Here is a 23,312-nt window from a genome sequence, read left to right as displayed (position 1 = left end):
GTAAAGACCCTTCCCGGAGTAAAAACTCTGACAGTCTAAACCAACGCCTCTCAACCCTAGATGTTCATCCAAAACCCCTGGTCTATGTAAACGCACACATTGTGTATGTGTGTGACGGAGTCTCAACTAAGCCCAGTGAAGCCACCGTCTCCAAGGGTAGAACCGAGATATCTGTGTGTATATTAATAGGCCCTCAAATGCTTCTCGGCCAGGGTTGAGAATCACTGGTCCTAACCATTTCCCTCTACTGCTTAGGAATGGGCATTTGATAAAATTCTGACAATGAAAGGCATGAGAAGTTTTCGAGGAGAGGGAAAGGGGAGTGGGGAAATTTTTCCAATCTCTTTAAAGCTGACATGAAGATGGAGTGAGCCCTCTTTCCAGCCTTTGTATTTTGTGATATAAGGATGTGATCCCTGGAGTTATTACAGCCATCTTGGGACAGGAGGGAACCACTGTAACAGCCAACAAGCTGAGGAAGGCAGAAAAGAAAGGGAAGTTGGCGGCATTATTTTAGCAACTTAATACAAAATCCTGGAATCACCTTACCCTTCGAATTCTTGTTATGAGACATGGTTAATATCCTTAATTGTTTAAGACACTTTCAAGTTAGATATCCTGTTACATGCAGCCTAAAGAATCTTAAAAGATCCACCTATTTAATAAGCTTCATCTGAAAACTGAGTTACTTCTAACAGGAGCATAAGTACATCAGCGTCTGGGACTCACCAGATGGCCTAGACTTACTCAGTCTTGCTGCCAAAGGACTAATAATAACTGAAGTGATCCCTGGGCATCCCATTAAATACCTAGTTACCTTGAAAGCTATTTCAATAATAACGGCCATATTTATTATGCACTTACCCTCATGCCAGGAACTGTGCAAAGCAAAGTGCTACAAGTACATCATCTCATTCCACCCTTAAAATTACCCAGGAGATAAGTATTATCTATGTTTTACACATTAGGAAACTGAGACCCAGAAAAACTAAAGAATTTGCCCAAGGACATATAACCCATGAGTGGCAGAGACAGTATACTAAGCCAAACTCCAAGATTTTTCTTCTTTCCAGAAGACCATCTTGTTTCATTTCCCGATGACTTATGATGCTGTATGTTCACACATTCACTGAAGTGCTTAACGATGCGAATAAAAGGCATTCATCATTGTAATCCCTAATGGAGATAACAGAAATATTAGGGAAGGCCAAAGTGAAGCAGTTCAAGTGAGGCCTAATTTTTTACAAGGCCAAAGAATGATTTACTTTATCACAGCAAAGAATTTTATTTGACAAATGCATACTTTGTCATTTCTGGTCTGCTGAAAATGTAAGTTTACATTTTTCCTAGCTATAAAATTAAAATAATTTTGGCTCCAAAAACTGAAAAGAAACCCCATTCTGGGTTCAAGTATTTCCCTGGAAATTTAAATGCTAAATATGGAGTCTGAGTAAGCACCGTTCTTCTTAAGTAGGACAGACGCTGGAGTCGCTAAGAGTCAAGTTCAAATCCTGATTCTAGGTCTTACTGACCCTGTGACCTTGGACGAGACATTTAGCACCTCTGAGTCTCAGCTTCCTGACCTGTAAGATGAAAATCACAACTCCCACTGCAGGTCCATGATGAGGATTGGATTAGACAACTTGTAGAAAGTGCAGAGCAAAGGAGGTTGCTACAAAGATGGACTGTTACTACATATATGGACAAAGTCCCTAGCATGGTACCTGGCCCATAGTAGCTACTCAGTAAACCTTTAACCTCCTCCCTCTGTGTCCCTTCTCTTTCCTTATCTTTGATTCAACTGTCCTCAGGGGTTAGGCCTCCAAAGATAGCACCAAAAGCAAGCCAGAGTGGGTCCCCTTTATACTGGGTTGTGGAAAGAGTAATGAGACCACACCCAAATCTTGGTCAGCCCAGCTTTCTGTCAGCTTTTTACAGCATCATCCCTCCACCCTGTTCCAAACACAGGGCAGCTGCTCAGTCTGTTAGTGGGCCACCTGCCAAACTGGAAGACAAATTTGAAGAGGTGCCAGAGGACTGGAGGAAGGGACAGAGCAGGGGGTGGGAGGGAATGGTTAAGTTGGCTCCAGAGCCCAGGGTCTCTGAAAGCTGGAAAGAGCCAGCCTGCCCACTCAACCCCAAGTTAGAAAGTTAGAAACAAATAAGGGGATTTGAAGGCAATCTGGACTGCTAGTGGGAGAGGCAAAGGCAGGGCCTTGGCAGGGGATTACCTACCGCAAATCAAGAGGGGATCCATTAGTGCTCCATTAGGGTTAGCACAAATTGGACTCCAACTCACACTGAGCAAAGCAGACAGAACGACCAATGGTTGGTTCTCATGTTTGTTTAGAATTGTCTTAAGTTTTGAACTCCTTTTCCCCGGGAATTGGAGCCTTGTCTCAACCCGATGAAGTTCTCAGCAGCCACCACGGTTATCAGCCCCATTTGACAGATTTACAAACGGAGGCTCATGGCTGGCGATATGTTCTTGGTCCCATAAGAAAGAGATACATACACAAAGGGATGAGCTCATCCAGTGGCTCCCAAACAGAACCCAGTTCCCTGTGCTGGGTTGGAGCTCCAGAATCAGTACTTTTCAGGCTTCCCTGGTAATTCAGGTGATCAACCAGTTTTGGGAAGCACTGATAAGGCCCCAAAACTTACTCTGCAGATAATGAAACTTTATCTCTGCAGATAAGGAGCATGACAGAGGTGAAGGAATATGTCCAAGGTCATATAGCTGGTTAGTGGCCAAGACAAGGTCAGTCCCTGGGCTCAGAGCCCAGGACAGAGTTCTTTGCAGCCCACTGAACAAGCTGTTTAGTTACTCATGACAACTTACAGCATAGATAGGTTTCACTCATTCAGCAAGCCTCGCTTGGGTATGTTTTTGGTGCCAGCCTCTGTGGAAGAGCTAATAAACAGGTTCTTGATCTTACAGCGTTTGTGGTTTGAAAAGAAGAGGGTCAAGTTCCCTCATGGCTGCAAGGTGCATGTGTGCTGTGAAAGGAGGGGTACAAGAAGCATTAGAAACCTCTGCCCAAGGGGTGGAGGAAAGGGGACTAAGGCTTTGGAGGAAGGGAAAGAAAAATGAGGAAAACAAAGGCTGTTTATATGGGAGGGTGGTTACTTTTATTTTAATAAGCCACTCTTGTGCTGTGACTAGATATAAATCAAATTAGAATACATGATTTCAAATGAAAGGTTTCTAAGAATATTTGTTGGGTGTATAGGAAACAATTTGATATTACTAAAATATGTTAGGAGCAAAATAGACGCAGCAGGAAAATTTGCCCATAGAAGCACTGTCATACACAACTTTCCTTGCCTTTTCAGGAGTGTTGATAAAAGCCAGTGCAGGGAATGGATGTAGTTCAAGTGGTTGAGGGTCCTGGGTTCAATCCCCAGTACCTCCTAAAAACAAACAAATGAAAAAACCAATTCTCACCGGGGAGCAGGTATGGCTCAGTGGTTGAGCGCCTGCTTCCCATGTACAAGGTCCTGGGTTCAATTTCCAGTACCTCTTAGAAAAAGGAAAAAAAAGTCAGCACACTTCAGTGCCATGTAAGAGACTAGACAGGTCAACAGAGCCACAAAAATTTTATGAAGAATTAACTGTTTCTGATGTTGGTAAGGTAATGGGGAAGTGGACACTTTCATTTGCACTTAGCAAGATCATTTGGTACAATATTTTAAAGGATAGCTTTGGCAAAATTTATGCAAAACAAAATATTTTCAAAATAGCTTTCAAACCAGCAATTCTACTTCTAGGAATTTATCTCCAAGATACATATACAAAGGTAAAAAAATATAGACAGATATGCATAGGCTGTTCAACAAAGCATAGTTTATAAAATAAAACTTGGGAAATGTTTTATATATTCATATATAATGTTCATATAATTGAAAATGATTAAATTTATCAAATAACTATATTCCTGAAAACCATGAATTCACTGAAAACAATGATGTGTACTTTTATACTTATGGATGTAAGAAAATGTCTGTATAATATCAATAAGTGAAAAGGGCAAATTCAAAAGAGATCATTATTTAATGTAACGCAACATACATACACATAGCCTCTATGCATATGTATACTTATGCATAGAAAGTAATCTGGAATGATGGCTTTTCACCAAAATATTTACAATGATTATTTTCAGACAGTGGGAGCTGGGGAGGGGCTGATTTTAATATCTTTAGATTTCTCTGTATTAAGTACTTTACTGTATTTATAATCAGAATAAATAATTGAGGTTATTTTCCTTTAGAGATTAAGATTTTTGAAGAAATTAGTCCTAGGCAATAAAAAACCCTAAAGCAATTTAACAGAGACTGCAAATATTCATTCACTCTTTATTTTTAGCCTTCCATAATAAATGTATATTCATGCAATTCATGTATACATCCAGTCGTGAAAAGAGTTTGTTGAGTCAAGCCTGTTTAATAAGCACCTACTACAAATTGGGTAGAGGGATACCAAGAAGTGAAGAGTATCACACAATGGCTAAGAAGCCAGGCTTCTGAGCTCTGCAGATCTGGGTTTGGATCCCAGTGCCATCCCTCACCAGCTCTATGACCTCGGACAGGTTAACTACTCTGAGCCTCAGTTTCCTCATCTGTCAAAAAGAGAATGCAATTACACATATAAGTTGTGTAAGTTATCTATTGCTCTGAAACAGATTACTTCAAGACTTACTGGCTTAAAATAACAGTAATGATTTGTCTCTCATAGTTTCAATGGATCAGGGATTTGGAAGCACCTAGATTGGATGCATCCAGCTCAGAGTTTCTTGAGAGGTTGCTTCAGATGGCCTGGGCCTATAGTCAACTAAAGGCTTGGCTCCCTTCCAAGCTGGTTGTGTCAAAGGGCTAGAAGCTGGTGCTAACTGTTGGTGGATGCTTTCTCTAGATGGGTCCCTCCACATTGCTGCTTGAGCATCCTCACAGCATGGTGTCTGGCTTCCCCCAGAGGAAGCAATTCAAGAGACCAAAGTGGAGTTTGCAATGCCTTTCATGATTTGGCCTTGGCAGGCATGCACCCTCACATCTGCGGTATTCTGTCAATCACATGGGTTGGCCCTGATTTGATGTGGGAGGGGATGACACAGGGTATAAATATCAGGAGGCAAGGATCATCAGGGGCTATCCTGGAAGCTGGTTACCATACTCATCAAGTGAGAAAACATACACACAGCTTGGCATGCCTTTACTGAGCTTATAAGCCATGGCGATGATAAGGAGCACACATCACTGTTCTCAGTAAAGGACCCAGGTTCATGCTATTACAGATAAGGAAATGGAACCCAGAAAGGTTACATGGCTTGCCCAGTCACACAATAGGTTGATTTTTGAGACAGAATAAGAAGCAGGCTTTCTAACTTCCCTCTCCAGGGTCCCCAGTCCCTAGAGGAGTTTTTAGTTAAGAGGCAGAGGCAAGGGACCATTTGCTGGAATGAAGGTGAGAGACCAGAGTTAAGGGTGAACAGGTGAAGAAGAGAATGGAGAGAAGCAGTTGGGGGATTCTGAATGTCAAGCTGAGAAGTTCATTTTCCTTTGCTGGAAAAGGCCATAGGGAGCCACTGAGGGGTTCTGAAACAAGAGTTACTTAATTCAAATCCATGCATCAAGTTCATTCTCACAGCTATATGTGTTGCAGCTTGTGGCGGTCTCTGAAGGAAGGCTGTTGAGGGATCCAGGCATAAGGTGATGAGAGCAGCAGGAGGAGAAAAGAAGAGGCCCAACAGATACGGCATCTAGGAATCACATCCTTGCACAACCTGTGGATTCCAGCTTAGTTAAGGAGGAAGGGGGCCATGTCAAAAGGCTTAGAAAAGGGTGGCTAAGTGTGCTGGCATGCAGGCATCACCAGTATGTTCTCCCATCAGCCCCCACCTCCAGCCCTGAGCCTACTTCAGCCTACAATGTGGGAAGCCTAAGAACACTCAATGCCATGTGGAGGCAAGACTTCCTAAACAGTCTACCTTTCCTCTGGTTTTCAGCTTTCTAGGGTGGAAAACTGATGAGAGGAAGGGCCAGACAGGTTGGAATGAATACAGTTCTGACTCAGCCCTAAGCACCTGCCCTACTGAAAGGCTTGCTGCCCAGGGACAAGGGTGCCATAAGGGTCCTCACCAAGACCACCCTCGCTCACCTGGTCCAGACCAAGCTCTCGCACCCTGCACACCGCACTAACCAGAGATGGCTCCTCTCCTGCTCCCCAGGATACCACGAGGCCCTGAAGGCAGACATTCTGGCTGTGCATCGCATGTCCCTAGGGTCTAGCCTCAAAACTAGGATTTTCCTTTCCAAAAAAGGCTGATAAATAATTTTCTATCCTGATTTCACTAGTTTTACATTCGGAGACTGAGATGTACGGTTGCAAAGCTTGCGATCTCGCCACCAAAGGGCTGAATTCAGCCCATCAACAGGGCTGCTATTCAGATCATGGATGCTGGAGGTGTCTGACCCGTTTTCCAGAAGAGGACAATAGTGTCTTGCCATGTAATCATCCTGACAATTATCTAGAAGTGAGAAGAAAGTGACTCAAGAAAAGAGCACCTTTTGCTAAGTGGCACAAAGTTTCTTTATGGGCTAGCAGTGGCCCTTTCCATAGACAGTTTTTATTTGGTGATGTACTATGAGAAAATTATTAAGAATTGTGAATTCATAAGCTTTCTAATCAATAGTGTCAGGTGATTTAGCCTAGAATTGTGAATGATTAACTTGTTCATTGTCCTTTGGAATGTTGTAACGCTGCTATGTAGGCAACCCCCTCTCCTCGTGACCAAAAAACAAATGTTTAAAAGGAACAAGTTACCAGACATGTCATTTGCACGTCCTGTTTGTATCCTCTGTAAAACTAAAAGCTGAAAACCTTCATGTTCCTGTCCAGTGGACCATGTATAGAACACAGCACTTGGGGGCAAGATGTCCCTTCTCAGGGTAACTGGCCATTCCCCTGGAGACAGGCTTGTTGTTCCAGGGGGAGTTGACAAAGCATGAGTAGCATGACTACCTTGAGATCATAGATTTGGTCTCTAAAGTGGGACCTCTTTTGGCTGCCAGTTGAAATCTCCCCCAGGAGAGGACGCTTGGCCTGGGACCATTTTTCCAATTGGGACTCTGTTTGGCCACCAAAGGGACTTCCTGGCCTCGTAAAAGATTAGATGTTGTGTTTTCCCCCAATTTGGTGAGAGTGTGTATATTTTTCATTCTTTCCTATATCTCTAATTATTTTCTACTGTGATTACTCAATTATTTTAATCATTTGATATAACCTGAAACTCATTTAATTGAATAAAGCTGTCTTTGCATAGTATTTAGAGTTTCTCCCTCTTTATTTAGCAGAACATTTGGTTACTAAAACTTTTTTGTAATAGTAAACTTTATTTTTAAAGAAGTTTTAGATTTACAGAAAAATTACACCATATGTATAGGGAATTCTCATACATACCCCACCCCACACACACACACCTACACACATAGTCTTGCCTATTATTAACATCTTACATTTGTGTGGTACATTTGTTACAACTGATGAGCCAATAATGAAGCACTGCTATTAACCAAAGTCTATACTTTACATTATGATTTACACTTTGTGCTGCACAGTATTATAGGCTTTGACAAATGTATGATGCCAGGTGCCCATCATTGCAGTATCATACCAAACAATTTCACTACTCTAAAAATGCCCTCGAAAAATTGGATTGGAATGGCTTTAGACAAAGTGCATGCTCTCCAGCTTTTTATTCATTTATTTACGTACCTGAACCCCTGAAGGCATATGAGTTTGCAATCCTGCAACTTGACACAATGCCTCATAAAGCAATCCCTCTCAAATTTGGGACACAGTTGTTTGCAAAAAATCCTTTCTTACACTGGACTGAGATCTTCCTACAGCTTCTACCAACCTGCTGATCTGTGGGGTCCTGTAGGTTCTACAGAACTCACAAGTATAACCTTTCCTCTTTTTTTCTAAAGCAGAGCCTTTCCACCAGTGCAAAGACCACCATCATATTCCTCCAGAGGCCTTCTCTTGGCCATCTTAAACACACTGTCTTTATTCAGCTATTAATATTTCATATGACATTGAAATAGTTCCCTCACCACAATCTGAATGTGCCCTGTTATCATGTCAAAGAGGGGCACCCATGAGAGGAAAAAATACACTGTAGTCGTGACCCAAACCCTTGAAATCCAAAGGATAAGCAGCATTAGTGTCATGTGGGAATTTATTATGTTTGTAGAACCTTGGGTCCCAATTGGACCTACTGAAATCAAGATTACCCAGTTGCTTCACATCACTGGGAAGCTGACACAATGGTGATCTAGCAGCTCAGAGGAGCAGAGAGAATCATTTTATATTAATGTAGCCTAAGACTGCATTCAATTTTTTAAAATTTCATTTTCTTTTATTAGATAAGTTGTAAGTGTATAGAAAAATCATGAAGAAAGTACAAATTTCCCATATACCTTTCCCACAAGTGCAACAGTATTATTATAACTATACTTCTCACTATAGTCCACAATTTACATTCATTGTGTTGTAAAGTTCTATGGAGTTTTTGTTTTGTTTGTTTATTCTAGTACTATATATACAACCTGAAATATCCCTATTTAACCAAATTCAAATATATAATCAGTGGAGTTAATTATATTCACAATGTTGTGGTACCATCAGCACCATTGATTATCAGAATGTTTCCATCACCCAACAGAAACTCTGTAACAATTAAGCATTAATTCTCTACTTCCTACCCCCACCTTAGCCCCTGGTAACCTGTATTCTGGTTTCTAACTCTATGAATTTGCTTATTCTAATTATTTCATATCAGGGAGATCAAATAATATTTGTCCTTTTGTCTCTGGCTTATTTCATTCAAAATGATGTCCTAAATTTCATCCATGTTTTAGCATACATTAGAACTTCATTCCTTTTATATGACTGAATAATATTACATTGTATTTAAAGTTTTTGTGCCTCAATGGACTTTATCATGAAAGTGAAATGACAACCTACACAATTGGAGAAAATATTTGGAAACCACATAGCCAGCAAAGATTTGAAATCCAGAATATATTTTTAAAAGTTTGAAATTTTGATGAAGCCCCATTTAACTATGGTTTTGTTGTTGTTGTTTATCCTTTATAAAGTATAATTAGCCATTGTCTAAGTCAAGTCTGGAAGTTACTTCACTATGTTTTCTTCCAGGAATTTTATAGTTTTGGTTCTTATATTTGGGTATCTCATTCATTTTGAGGTGATTTTTGTATATGGTGTGAGGTAGGGGTTCACTTTCATTCTTTTTAAATGGCTATTCAGTTATCCCAGCATGATTTGTTAAAGAGACTATTCTTTCCCCAATGAACAGATTTAACACCCTTGTCAGAAGTCTATAGATCATACTCAACATGGTGACATAAGACACCCCCCACAAATAAAAGGGCAAATCTCACGTGCTTAAAACTATGGAGGATGGTAGAGACTAGAGAAGGATTCCACAAAAGCTCAATCAAAGAAAAAGAAAAATACCAGGAAGGAAAAGTCCATCCAAGACCACAGGTCAATTCCCATTACCTGCTCCATTACTCAGTCATGTGTAGCTTGGGAGTGACACAGAGGCAGCAGAGCCAGGGTTCTCCCACCACAGACAGCATATAGAAAGACTCACAACAGCAAGTCCAGGCACAGGGACCAGTAAGAAAACCAGCAGCTGAGGAGGGCTGCATACAAAAGGGCATGAGGGGTGCAGGAAAGAGGATGAGAATAGTTGGAAGAGGGGGTAACTGGGGGACAGTGGAAGTGTTCTGCACAATCCTGCAATGATGGATACAGGCCATGTTAAATATTACCAAAATTTATAAAGGTGTATAGTCTAAAATGTAAACCATAATGTAACCAAAAATTTATAAAAGTGTACAGTCTGAAATGTAAACCATAATGCAAACCATAATGGAATCATGGTTAGTAGCTAAGTTTCAATGTCAGTATATCAGTTGCACCAAATGTAACATCCACATGTAAAAAGATCATTGCTGGAGAAGGGGGAAAAGGGTTTGATGATGGGTATATGGGAGTTCCCTATTTTCTACATGTAACTTTACTGTAACCTAAAACTTTTTTGAAGACAAAAAAAAATTTTTTTTTAAAGGTTGTAACCACTGAGGAAGAAGTGGAAGAGATTACCTTGCCACTATACATACAAGGCAACACCTATTACAGTGATGAAAGGCAAAACATCAAGAAAATTTTTTTTCATCTTTTTAATACCACAAATTTATTTTTTACTTTATTTTAGTTTTTCTAAATTATTATGTATTCTATTTCTAATCTTTATATGTATCATTTCTATTTCATTTTCCTATTAATTGAATTTGGCAATATATTAGACTTCATTTTGGAAGAAGTTTTGGGTCATAGAGGGATTCAACTATGGCAAGGGATGAGCACTAATGTGGGGTGTCATTGATAGGGGATACATAGGTGGGAGGGAGTTCTCCAGGGCATGCATATAGGGTATGCAGGAACCTCTTATATTTTTTAATGTAACATCTTTTGTGATCTATGTATCTTTAAAAAAAAAAAGACAATTTAATAAAAAAAAATTTTTTTAGGGAAAAAAAAAGATATGTTCAGATGTTTGTTGGATATTGACATAGAGGGTAGAGTATTACAAGACAACTGAGACACTGCTGAGTTCCTATTCCAGGAAACTCTGTTGCACTCCCCAGTGGAGCAGCAAAAATCCCCCAAGTACATGAGCAAAGACCAGAGAAGGACAGTTAATGATGGGCCCTTGATACTGATAACTATGCTTATGAGCTTGTGTGACTGAAATTTCAACTAAGCCTAGAAATGCAAGGTGACTAAGAGTTACCTCCTGAGAACCTCCATGTTGCTCAAATCTGGCCACTCTCTAATCCAAACTCGACATTACTTTCCCCCCAGCATGAGACATGACTCCTGTGGATGAGCCTACTTGGTGCCGAGAGATTATTGCTGAGCATCAGCTGGTGATGCAACTCCAAAAAGACCTTGAATAAAAGAGGGAAATGGCAATGACAAATTAGTTTATATGGCTAAGAGGCCTCAAAATGAGTTGGGAGGTCATCAGAGGGGTCATGCTTATACACATCTGAACAGGATCTGAGAGACAGTCAAAGTAGATACAATTCCAGTTAGTGGTGCTTCTGAGGGCTATGGAGACACCTATGGTCATGATAGATGGCTCTAGAGTTCAGTGCCTTGCCAGTGGGTCCTATTTGGGAACTCGTGCTCCTGAGTGTGATGGAATTGGACTTAGATGTGACCTCTCTACAACATGCCTCTTCTGTCACTTTTATTGAACCTGTGGTTGGTATTTGGGGTTGATGTATGCTCAGGAGACTTGAATCTCTGGACTTTCTATGTGCCAGGTGGGCCCTGAGCCTCAGCAGAGTTGCAACACCTACTCTCCAACTCATTGGACTTACCCAGGTCAACTAACAGGGAGGTGAGGATGGTTAACCACCACACCAGGGAACTGAGAGAGTCTACAGCTGCAAGCAGGAGAATTCCATCTATCAGCCATGTGATATCTAAGTCCCCTCTCAATTTAGAGGTGGAGTGGGCATCACCATCCCAGCGTCCTCAGGATGGAGGAATATAATATGGATTAGACTGGACTTACTGATATTCTACTATAGAATTATTGTGACTCTAGCAATGGAAGAAATTTTATCATTGATATGGAGACAGTAGCCATGGGAGTTGCTGAAGGCAGAGAGACAGAAAAAGAGGTGTGATATTGGGGCATTTTGGGGACTTGGCATTGTCCTGAATGATATTTCAGGGACAGATGCAGGACATTATACATCCTGCCATAACCCACTAAATGGACTGGGACAGAGTGTAAACTGCAACATAAACTATAATCCATGCTGTGTAGCAATGCTCCAAAATGTACTACATTAAATGCAATGAATGCACCACACTAATGAAAGAAGTTGTCGATGTGGGAAGAGTAGAGGGTGTGGGGTATATGGGAATGTCTTATATTCTTTATTGTAAGGTTTTGTGTGATTTATGCATCTTTACAAAAGATAATTTTTTTTAGAAAAAGGGACCCCAGGATAGGGGAAAAGAGAGAGACTGTGATAGAAAGGCTGGTAAGAACTATTGTGCCCTCATGCATTTCAATTTCAGTTGGCCAGACCACCTAATCACAAAACAGACTCTTCTGAAGGATCCACCTTCCTGAATTGACACCATTTGGCTCTGTGGAGCAGAATACCCTACCAGGGAAGAAACCAGAGGACCAGAGGAAGAAAAGCCTCACAGATTAAAAAATAATTATAGTAATAAGATGGGGGGTTAAACTGAACTGCCTTAAGATAGAACAGATCTCAGGACTGAAAATTGTAAGGAAAACAGGGCACTGAGTAAGGGAGAGAATTTAAACAAATCTTGAAAGAAAATTCTGCACAAAAACAAAAGGAATAGATTGATATTCCTAGAGAAGGAAAAAAGAAAGGAAGCTTTTTCCTGAAGGCAAAATAATTGCACAAAAACTGCCGTCTTCAAAATTGCACCACATATCCAAGGCAAGAATCAGAGCTGAGAAAATATGAACCAACACAAGCTATTCCAAAAGTATAGAATAAATTGGATCAAGTGTCAAAGAAGAACCTTAACACAAAGCCAATCAACAATAAAATGCTAGGGAAGCGGACGTGGCTCGGTGGATTGGGCTCCCATCTACCATATGGGAGGTCCTGGGTTCGCTTCCCAGGGTTCCTTGTAAGGCAAGCTCGCCCGTGCCCATGGAGAGCTGATGGCCCACACCCATGGAAAGCTGGTGCAGCAAGAGGACACAACAAAGGGAGACAAGCAGATACAGAAGAATGTTCAGTGAATGGACACATAGAGCAGACAGCAAGCAAGCGGTGGCCGGGGAAGGGTGGATAAATAAATAAAAATAATTCTTAAAAAAAAAACAATAAAATGCTAGAAAAGAGGGAGAAACAACCTTCAGAGTTAACTCAGTTAACTCATCAAGATAAGCAAAGCCTAGACATCAGCAAATAGTTACAAGCCACACTAAGAAATAGAAAGCTATGACTCAGTCAGGGGAAAAATTAAAACTTCAGAGGAGACTCAGATGCTCAAACAAACCTTCTAAATCAATTCAAGGTGAAGAAAAAAATGGATAAAGAGCAAAAGGACATTATGAAGATAATGTTTGAGTATAATGAATTTGTAAGTATAAAAAAGAAACATAACAGAAATTATGGAGATGAAAGGCACAATAGTAGAGATTAAAAATACAGTAAAGGGGAGCCAGTGTACCTCAGTGGTTGAGTGCTGGCATTCCACGTATAAGATCCCAGATTCAATCCCCAGCCCTGGCACCTAGAAAACAAAACCAAACAGAACACCTGAGGCACACAAAAGCAGATTTAAACAGGCAGAAGAAAGAATCAGCAACTAGAGACAGGACAATCAAACCAGACAGTCAGAAGAACAGATAGAAAAAAAAGAATAGAAAAAAATGAGTAATTTCTTACAGATTTCAGTGACAGCATGAAGTACACAAATGTGTCATAGGTGTTCCAGAAGGAGAATGAATATAAGGGAAAAGGGACAGAAAAAATGTGAGGAAATGAAGGCTGAAAATTTCCCAAATTTTATGAAAGATATAAATATACATGTCCAGGAAGTGCAATATACTCCAAACAAAATAAGTTCTAATAGACACATACTAATCAGAATGCCAAATACCAAAGCTAAAGGGAGAATTCTGAAAGCAGCAAGAGAAAAGCAATTCATCACATACAAAGGATCTGCAGTAAGACTAAGTGTAGATTTCTCTTCAGAAATCATGTAGGTCAGAAAGCAGTGGTATGATTTATTTAAGGTACTGAAACAGTTATCTGGCAAAACTGTCCTTCAAAAATGAGGGAGAGTTTAAAATATTCACTGATAAAAGAAACTGAGAAACTTCATCAATGAAAGGCTTGTCCTACAAGAATTACTAAAGATGGAAAGCAGATTTGGCTCAATGGATACAGAATCCGCCTACCACATGGGAGGTCCAGGGTTCAAACACAGGGCTGCCTGACCCATGTGATGAGCTGGCCTATGCACAGTGCTGATGTGCGCAAGAAGTGCTGTGCCACACAGGGTGTCCCCCGCGTAGGGGGGCCCCATGCGCAAGGAGTGTGTGCCCCATAAGGAGAACTGCCCAGCATGAAAAAAAGTGCAGCCTGCCCAGGAATGGTGCTGCACACACGGAGAGCTGACACAGCAAGATGACACAACAAAAAGACACAGATTCCTGGTGCTGCTGACAAGAATATAAGTGGTCACAGAACACACAGCGAATGGACACAGAAAGCAGACAACTGGACGGGGGGAAGGGGAGAGAAATAAATAAAAATCTTTAAAATAAATAAGTAAATAAAATAAAAGGTTATTATTACTAAAGAGAGTTCTGCAGGTTAAAAGAAAAATTAGAAGAGGGTGACTTACAAAAGGGTGAAGAAATGAAGATAGTCAACAAGGGTAAATATTGTAAAAGAGTAAATACAAAATCCAATAGCAACTCAGACCAGCAAAACATCTCAGCCTACATGTTCGATCAAGTGTTAAAAACTGCTCTTTGACCTTGAATAAAAGGGGAAATGGCAAAAGACAAATAAGTTAATATGGTTAAGAGTCTTCCAAAAAGAGTCGGGAGGTCATCAGAGGTGTCGTGCTTATGCACACCTCAGCAGGACCCCAGAAAAAGCCAAAGTAGATACAACCCCAAGTACTGGTTCTCCTGAAGGCTATGGAGATCCACAGGGTATACAGTCATGGCAGATGGATTTGGAGCTCTGTGCCATATCAGAGGACCCTACTTTGGAATTTGTGCTCCTGAGTGTGACAGAGTTGGACTCAGATGTGACTTTTCCACACATGCCTCTTCTGTCACTTTTACTTAACCTGTGTTTGTCACTAGGGATGGTCCATACTCAGGAGACTTGAATCTCTGGACTGCTCATGTGCCAGCTGGGCCCTGAGCCTCAGCAGAGTGGCAACTCCTACTCTCTGGTTCATTGGTCTTGCCCAGGTCAGCTAGCAGGGTGGTGAAGATGGTCAGCTACTACACCAGGGAATCAAGAGTGCCTACAACTGTAAGCTTAGGAATTTCATCCATCACTCATGTGGAATCTAAGCCCCCTCTTGATCTAGAGGTGGAGGGGACATCGCCATCCCAGGGTCCACAGAATGGAGGAATAAAATATGGACTAGAGTGGACTTACTGATATTCTACTATAAAACTATTGTGACAAGTAATAGAAGAGATTTTAGCATCGAGGTAGAGAAAGTGGCCACAGTAGTTGCTGAGGGCAGGGAGAGAGCAGAAGAGATGTGATGTGGGGGAATTCGTGGAATTTTGAGTTGTCCTTAATGATATTGCAGGGTCAGATGCTGGACCTTATATATCCTGCCATAATACACTGAATGTACTGGGGGAGAATATGAACTACAGGGTAAACTATTATCTGTGTAGTGCAGCAGCACCCCAAAATGTGTTCACCGAGTACGATGAGTGTCTTGCAATGATGAAGGAGGTTGTTGGTATGGGAGGAGTGGGGTGGGGAGATGGGGGGTATACAGGAACCTCTTATATTTTTCAGTGTAACATTTTTGTGTGTGATGTATGTATCTTCAAAAAAATACAATTTACAAATATGTGGTGGGGGTGGGGAGTGGGTTATATGGGAACCTCTTATGTTTCTTGTTTTTTTTATGTTTTTTAATATAACATTCCTTGTGATCTATTAACTTTAATTTTAAAATTATTAAATAAATAAAATATTACTACTAAAAAAAAAAAAGAAATCTGTTGTGAACCTTGTGATGTACCAGAGCAAATGGTTTTCTTTTTTTCCCATAGGTTTAATAAACAGTAGCAAAATTGAATTAAAAAAAAAAACAATAGCACTATATTCTCAATATACAACTCTACTTTTTAATTCATACAAGAATCAGAATACAATTTAACAAGTAAAAGGCATATTTCCTGATAATAAACATGCAAAACATAAAATGGTAGTGAGTCAAAAGCAACATAAAGAGGGGAAACAAAGGGATATGAGAGCAGAGAACGTGTATACCTCTGAAGCTAGGATGGTATCTTTTCAAATTAGTAGATTATACAAATAGGCTGTGTAATATAAACCCCGGAGTAACCACAAAGAGTATGTAAAAAATATGCAGAAACAAAAATGAGAAAGGGATCAGTCAGATACATCACAAAGGATCAACTATACAGAAAAGGAGGTTGCAATGATGGAATAGAAGGAAAAAAAAGATATGATAGATAAACCCAAAGAACAAAATGGTTGAAGTAAGTATTGCCTTTACATTAATAATACTGAAAATTAATGGATTAAACTCCCCAATCAAAAGACATCAGTTAGCAGAATGGATTTTAAAAAAGCATGATTCAACTATATATTGCTTACAAGAGACTCACCTAACACTCAAAGACACAAATAGATTGAAAGTGAATAGATGGAAAAAAGATATGCCATTTACATAATAACCAAAGAGCTGGGGTAGCTACTATTTTCAGACAAAATAGACTAAAAGATGTTGTAAGAGACAAAGAAAGACACTGTATATTAATAAAAGGGGCAATACACCAAGAAGACATAACAATCGTAAATATTTATGTGCCTAGCCACAGTACCCCAAAATACAAGAGGAAAACACTGACAAAACTGAAGACAGAAATAGACACCTCTACAATAATAGTTGGAGACTTCAATACACTACTTTCATCCATAGACAGAAGATCTACATGGAAGATCAACAAGGAAACAGAGAACTTGAATACTATGATTAATGAATTAGACCAAACAGACATATACAGAACACTGCACCCCAAAACAACAGCATCTACATTCTTTCCAAGTGTATATTCTCCAGGAGAGACCACATGTTGGGTCACAAAATTAGTTTCAATAAACTTAGAAAGATTGAAATTATACTTTAAAAAAATCTTCCCTGACCATAATGGAATGAAGCTAGAAATCAATAACAGGCAGAGAACTGGAAAACCACAAAATACAGATGCTAAATAATACTCAAATAATCAGTGGGTCAAAGGAGAAATTGCAAGGGATATCAATAAATATCTTGAGATGAATGAAAACAAGAACATAACATATCAAAACTTACACAATGCAGTAAAGTCAGTGCTTAGAGGGAAATGTACAGCCCTAAATTCTTACATTAAAAAGAAAAAAAAGAGTTAAAACCAAAGACCTATCTACACTCTGGTAGGAACTAGAAAAGGAACTGCAAACTAAAAGCAAAGCAAGTAGAAGCAAAGTGATAACAAATATTAGAGCAGAAATAAATAAAATAGAGAATAGTTGATAGAATTAACAAAACCAAAAATTAGTACTTTGAAAAGATCAATAAAATTGACAAATCTTTAGTAAGACTGACAATGAAAAAAGGAGAGAAGACACAAATAAAAAAATCAATGAGAGGGGGGCATTACTCCTGACTGAACAGAAATAAAAAGGATCATAAGAGGATACTATGAACAATTGTATGCCAACAAAAAGAGCCTAGATGAAATGGACAAATTCCTAGAAACACATGAACAAACTACACTTACTCTAGAAGAAATAGAAGAACTCAACACACCAATTACAAGAGATTGAATCAGTCATCAAAACCTTCCAACACAGGAAAGCCCAGAATCAAATGGCTTCATGGATGAATTCTATCAATCATTCCAAGAAGAAATAATTACAATTCTGCTCTAACTCTTCCCAAAAATTGAAGAGAAGGGAACACTCCCTAACTCCTTCTATGAGGTCAATATCACCATAATACCAAAGCCAGCTAAAGATACTACAAGAAAATTACAAATCAATTTTCCTTATGAATATAAATGCAAAAAATGCTCAATAAAAATACTCGCAAACTGAATCCAACATATCAAAAGAACATGTTACAATTGATGATAGCACATATTTATAACAGTGCAATTAATTAAAGTCCATGATTTAACTCAGAGTTCACTACTTAGTATAGTTCCATTTTTTAAAAATTTTTATGCTGTTACTATATTTACAATCTAGCATTTCCTCCTTCGAATCATATTCACACATATTTCAGTGTTGTTAATTGCTTTCTCAATGCTCTGCTACTATCACCTCCATCCATTACCAAAACATTTCTATCATTCCATAAAGGAACCCTGTACAATATAAGCCAAAACTTCCCTTTCCCTATCCCTAGCCTGTCTGCTGGTAACTTATATTCTAGATTCTGAGTCTATGAGTTTGTTTATTCTAATTGTTTCATGTCAGTGAGATCATACAAATTTGTCCTTTTGTGTCTCACTTATTTCCCTCACCATGATGTCTTCAATGTTTATCCATGTTGTGGCATGTATCAGGACTTCATTTCCTTTTATGGCTGAGTAATATTCCATTATAAGTATATACCATATTTTATTTATCCATTCATCAGTTGACACTTACCTGCTTTCATCTTTTGGCAATTGTGAATAATGCCACCATGAACATCAGTATGCAAATATCTGTTTCAGTCCCTGCTTTCAATTCTTTTGGGCTCCTCAGAAAGCTAAGCATAGAACTATCATATGACCCAGCAATCCCACTAATAAGTATATACCCAAAAGAATTACATGAGTTCCACAGTGGCTACAGCCATTTTTCTTTGCCACTAACAATGAATGTGTGTTCCTATTTCTCCACATCCTCTCTAAAACTTATTTTCCTTTTTTTTTTTCCAATAGCAGCCATTCTAATGGGTGTGAAATAGTTTCTCATTGTGCTTTTGATTTGTATTTCCCTGATGGCTAATGATGTTCATCATCTTTTTATGGGCTTTTTAGTCATTAGTATATCTTCTGTGGAGAGAAATCTCTTCATGTCTTTTGTCCAATTTTTAGTTGGATTGTTTGTCTTTTTGCTGTTAAGTTGAATGATTTCTTTATATATAATGGATATTAATTCTTTATAGGATATGTTGCTTCCAAATATTGTATTATATTGTAGGTTGTCTTTTTACTTTTATGATAAAGTCCTTTGAGGCAGAAAGTTTTTAAATTTTCATGAGGTCCCATTTATCTATTTTTCCTTTTTGTTGCTTGTGCTTTTGGGTATAATGTCTAAGAAACCATTGCCTAACACAAAGTGCTGAAGATACTTCCCTACATTTTCTTATAGGAGTTTGATAATTCTAGCACTTATATTTAGATATTTGATCCACTTTGAGTGGATTTTTTTGTATATGGTGTGAGGTAGGGGTCCTTTTTTTGGCAAATGGAGACCCAGTTCTCCCAGTACCATTTGTTCAAGAGACTATTCTTTCTAATTGAATGGACTTTCATATAAATGTGATGATTGGCTTTTCCATTTCTGCAGAGAAAGTTGTTGGAATTTTTATTGCGGTTGCATTGAATGTGTACACAGCTTTGCATAGAATGACATCTTAACAATATCCAATATTCCAACCAATGAACACGGAAATGTCCTTCCATTTACTTAGGTCTTCTTTGATTTCATTCAGCAAAGCTTTCGGTGCACAAGTCCTTTATATCCTTAGTTAGATTTATTCGCAGATATTTGGTTCTTTTAGTTACTACTGCAAATGGAATTTTTTTTCTTGATTTCCTCTTCTGATTGTTTAATTCAAGTATATTGAACCACTACTGATTTGGGGATGTTTATTTTGTATCCCACCTCTTTGCTGAATTTGTTAGCTCTAGGAACTTTCTTATGGATTTTTCAGAATTTTCTGAATATAGTCTCTAACCATCAAGTAAGACCTTAGCTGTGGTTTTTCATATATTCTTTTTTCATGTTGGGGAAGATTCCTTCTATTTCTAGGGTTCTAAGTGTTTTTTATTACAAAAAAGGTGCTATATTTTGATTGAGATGATCATGTGGTTTTTCTCCTCCATTTTGTTAATGTGGTATATTACATGATTTTCTTTTGTTAAACCAACCTTGAATATCAGGGATAAATCCCATTTGATCATAGTGTACAATTCTTTTAATATGCTGTTGGATTCGATATGCTAGTATTTTGCTGAGGACTTTTGCATGTATATTTCATAAGAGATATTGGTCTGTAGTTTCTTTTCTTGTGGTATTCTTATCCAGCTTTGGTGGGAAGTTGATGTTGGCTTCATAGAATGTTAGAAAATGTTCCTCCACTATTCAATTTTATGGAAGAGTTTGAGCAGAACTGGCGTTAAGTCTTCTTGGAATGTTGGTACATTCCCCTGTGAAGCTATCCCGTCCTGGGCTTTTCTATGTTGGGAGGTTTTTGGTTACTGATTCTTTCTTTATTTGCAATTGATTTGTTTCTTCTTGAGAATGTAGGTAGTTTGTATGCTTTCGAGAATTTGTCCATTTCATCTAGGTTATCTAATTTATTGCCATACAGTTTTTCATGCTATCCTTTTATAAATTCTGGGGCCAGTAGTAATGTCCTCTTTTTCATTTCTAATTTTCATTATTTGCATCCTCTCACTTCATTTCTATTTCATTTATTTATGCTCTAATCTATGTTATTTCCTTCCTTCTGCTCACTTTTAGTTTGCTCTTTTACTAGACCTTCCAGTTGTGAGGTTAAGTCTCTGATATGAGATCTTCCTTCTTTTATAATATAAGCACTTAGAGCTATAAATTTCCCTTTTAACACTGCCACCTTTCTTGCACTCCATAAGTTTTGGTCTGTTGTGTCTTTGTTTTCATTAGCCTTAAGATATTTCCTAATTTCCCTAATGTTTTCTTTTTTTTAAATTTAATCATTGGTTGTTTCAGAGTGTGTTAATTTCCAGTTTTGCTAGTTGCTCAAAAATTAAGTGGATGAATGGCACCCTGAAGGGTCTTATATCTTGGTCACCTGGAACTCCTGTGAATGATTACATTAGCTTTTAAAGGCAATTATATTACACTGTTGACCCTGAATTTCCTTATCTCAAATCCATTTTTTTAAATGTGCTAAACCACATTTTCCTATATTGTGGTATAGTTTCACTGAAGCATTAAACAGTCTGGTTGAATTTTAATTAGTACTGCATGTACCTAGACTAAAATCCTGAGAACAAAATATAGACCAAGTTCATTTCCATCTTTGCTGCTAAGCAAAAGCCCCAGTATATAACAGTTGGTTATGTAAGAAATAACAAAAAATAAATTCACATTGGCCTGAACTGTAAAGGAAAATTGATTCACATTGCTAAAAAGTACCAAGCATGGCTTGATCCACGGGTTCAAACATGGTGGCAGGGACTCCAATTCCTTACACTTTTCATCACAGCTTCCTTGGTTCCATCCAGCTCCAAACTTGGGTAACCACTTCTTTTGTGTCCTAAAGGTGGCTCAGAGCTACATTCAAGTTCAATGGAAGAAAAGAATTTTCAGGAAACTTCAGAGGATAGCAGCTTTTTTTTTTCTCCTCAAGTTTCATAACTTTAATGTAGGGCTGGGGACAGAATGCTAAGAAGTATGGAGTTTTTCTTTTTGGAGTAATGAAATTGTTCTAAAATTTTCTGTGGTGATGAATGCACAACATTGTGATTATACTAGAAGCAACTAATTATACATCTTTAGATAGATTATACAGTATGTGAATATATCTCAATAAAACTGCTTAATAAATTAATAAATAATTGTGCAAGAATAGCCAGAAATGGCAGTTATGTAGAGCAGGGGAAGCATAGAGAGGTTGAGAGGTGAAATATTTTCTTGTTCGTTTGTTTTTTCTTTATTATTAATATTGAAATAGTGAAAATGCTCTAATTACGATTGAAGTGATGAATGCACAACTGTGATTATACCAAGTACCACTGATTGTATACTTTGCATGAATTGTATGCTTTATCAAAATGTATCAATAAAATTGAATTGTTAAAAAAAAAAACCTAATGGAATTATCCATTCAATTTTGAGGATAATCACTAAGGTCAAAGGGGTGAGAATAGGGGGTAATTAATACACTGACAGGGTTAAGCCAGCCAATGAGGAGCCATTCCTAGGGCTATGAGAAGCTGAAAATGGGCCAAGGCTCCACCAGGAAATCAGCAACTGTTGGGAAAAGTAGTGAAATGGGTATTGGAGAGGTCTCTGAGAGATGTCTACATCTTGCAACTATCTTCCAAGATGTCCAACATTACAGCAATCACTAGCATGGATTGTACCCAGAAAATTATGCTTAAACAAAACACAAATTATTATGCTCCATCACGTTGTTTCAGTGATCAACTTTAAAGGGCCCTGGCTTACCTCCTCCTGGAATAATAAAGGAGTTCTTTGGGCCACTCCAAAAACCACTCCAGAGTGGTTTGCCACACATAATAGAGGGTGCACATGAAAGGCAACATCCAATGACCAGTTCTGGCCAAAAACTTTTGTGTTTTGCAAAAGTTCAATAAGCAGCAGAAGTGACCACAGGGTGTTTGAAACTTTAGAGCATGCATCTTCAGGAGACAAAATGCCTAAAACTAGATGGAAAAACTTGTAATTTTTTAAATTAAAAACTGTAGATAGGAGAGGTAACAAAGTAAAATAAGCATGAATCCTACATTTTTGTTTCAAAAATAAAACCCGAAGTATGGGGAAAATTGTAATATGGAATTCAGAAATCTGCTTTGGCCATGTTCTGTATTGCATTTTCACTGTGCTTGCTTCCTGTGAGCCAAAAGGCTCTCAATCGCTGGTCAGGCTTAGTTGGGAGAGGCATGAAACCAATGAGACCAAAGACGGGGGTGCAATTTCTGTCCTCAACTCAGTGATCAGAGGGCAATCTTACCACCACCAGCTTCCTGGACACATGCTTCTGGTCAAAATGGTCAGTATGAGAGAGTAGAAGGGCTAGTACTCACCCATCACTTCTCAAAAGAACTTAAACCTATGCCTGTTCAACTCCCAAGAAGGAGAATAGTTGTGTGATCATCACAAATGGAGGGCAGCGTTAAACCAGTACCCAGCCTAGTTCATCCTATCTCAGAAATGTTTAGAGTGACTTTGGTTCTACCACTTACTTAGCAGTGAGTTTGTGTAATCACTTACTCTCTGAGCTTTAGTTTCCTCATGTATAAAATGGGGACAATGATATTGCTTTCACAGATTAGTACAAAAATAAAATAATTGCGACAAGTGTCTAGACACATCCAGGACAGCATTCTACATAGGCCATACTCTCCCTCTTCTCCTATCTAGTCTAATTCAGTGCTCTAACTTTATAAACATACAACTAAAGCATTTTGTTCTGA

At 38.6% G+C, this 23,312-nt stretch overlaps 1 long non-coding RNA gene across 1 annotated transcript in view; it reads right to left on the bottom strand.

The window, feature by feature from the left end:
• The window catches only part of LOC131279216 (uncharacterized), a 112,015-nt gene extending 98,614 nt beyond the window's left edge, over positions 1-13,401 (bottom strand). The window contains exon 1 of the long non-coding RNA XR_009186595.2: positions 13,337-13,401. This is a non-coding gene — a long non-coding RNA (uncharacterized lncRNA). The remainder of the gene's footprint in view (positions 1-13,336) is intronic.
• Between the last annotated feature and the right edge of the window lie 9,911 nt (positions 13,402-23,312).

This window comes from Dasypus novemcinctus, chromosome 1, assembly GCF_030445035.2.
Source record: "Dasypus novemcinctus isolate mDasNov1 chromosome 1, mDasNov1.1.hap2, whole genome shotgun sequence".
NCBI classification, from domain to species: Eukaryota; Metazoa; Chordata; class Mammalia; order Cingulata; family Dasypodidae; genus Dasypus; species Dasypus novemcinctus.
The sequence above is the reverse complement of the archived record's forward strand: the minus strand, read 5'-3'. Positions and strand labels throughout refer to the sequence as shown.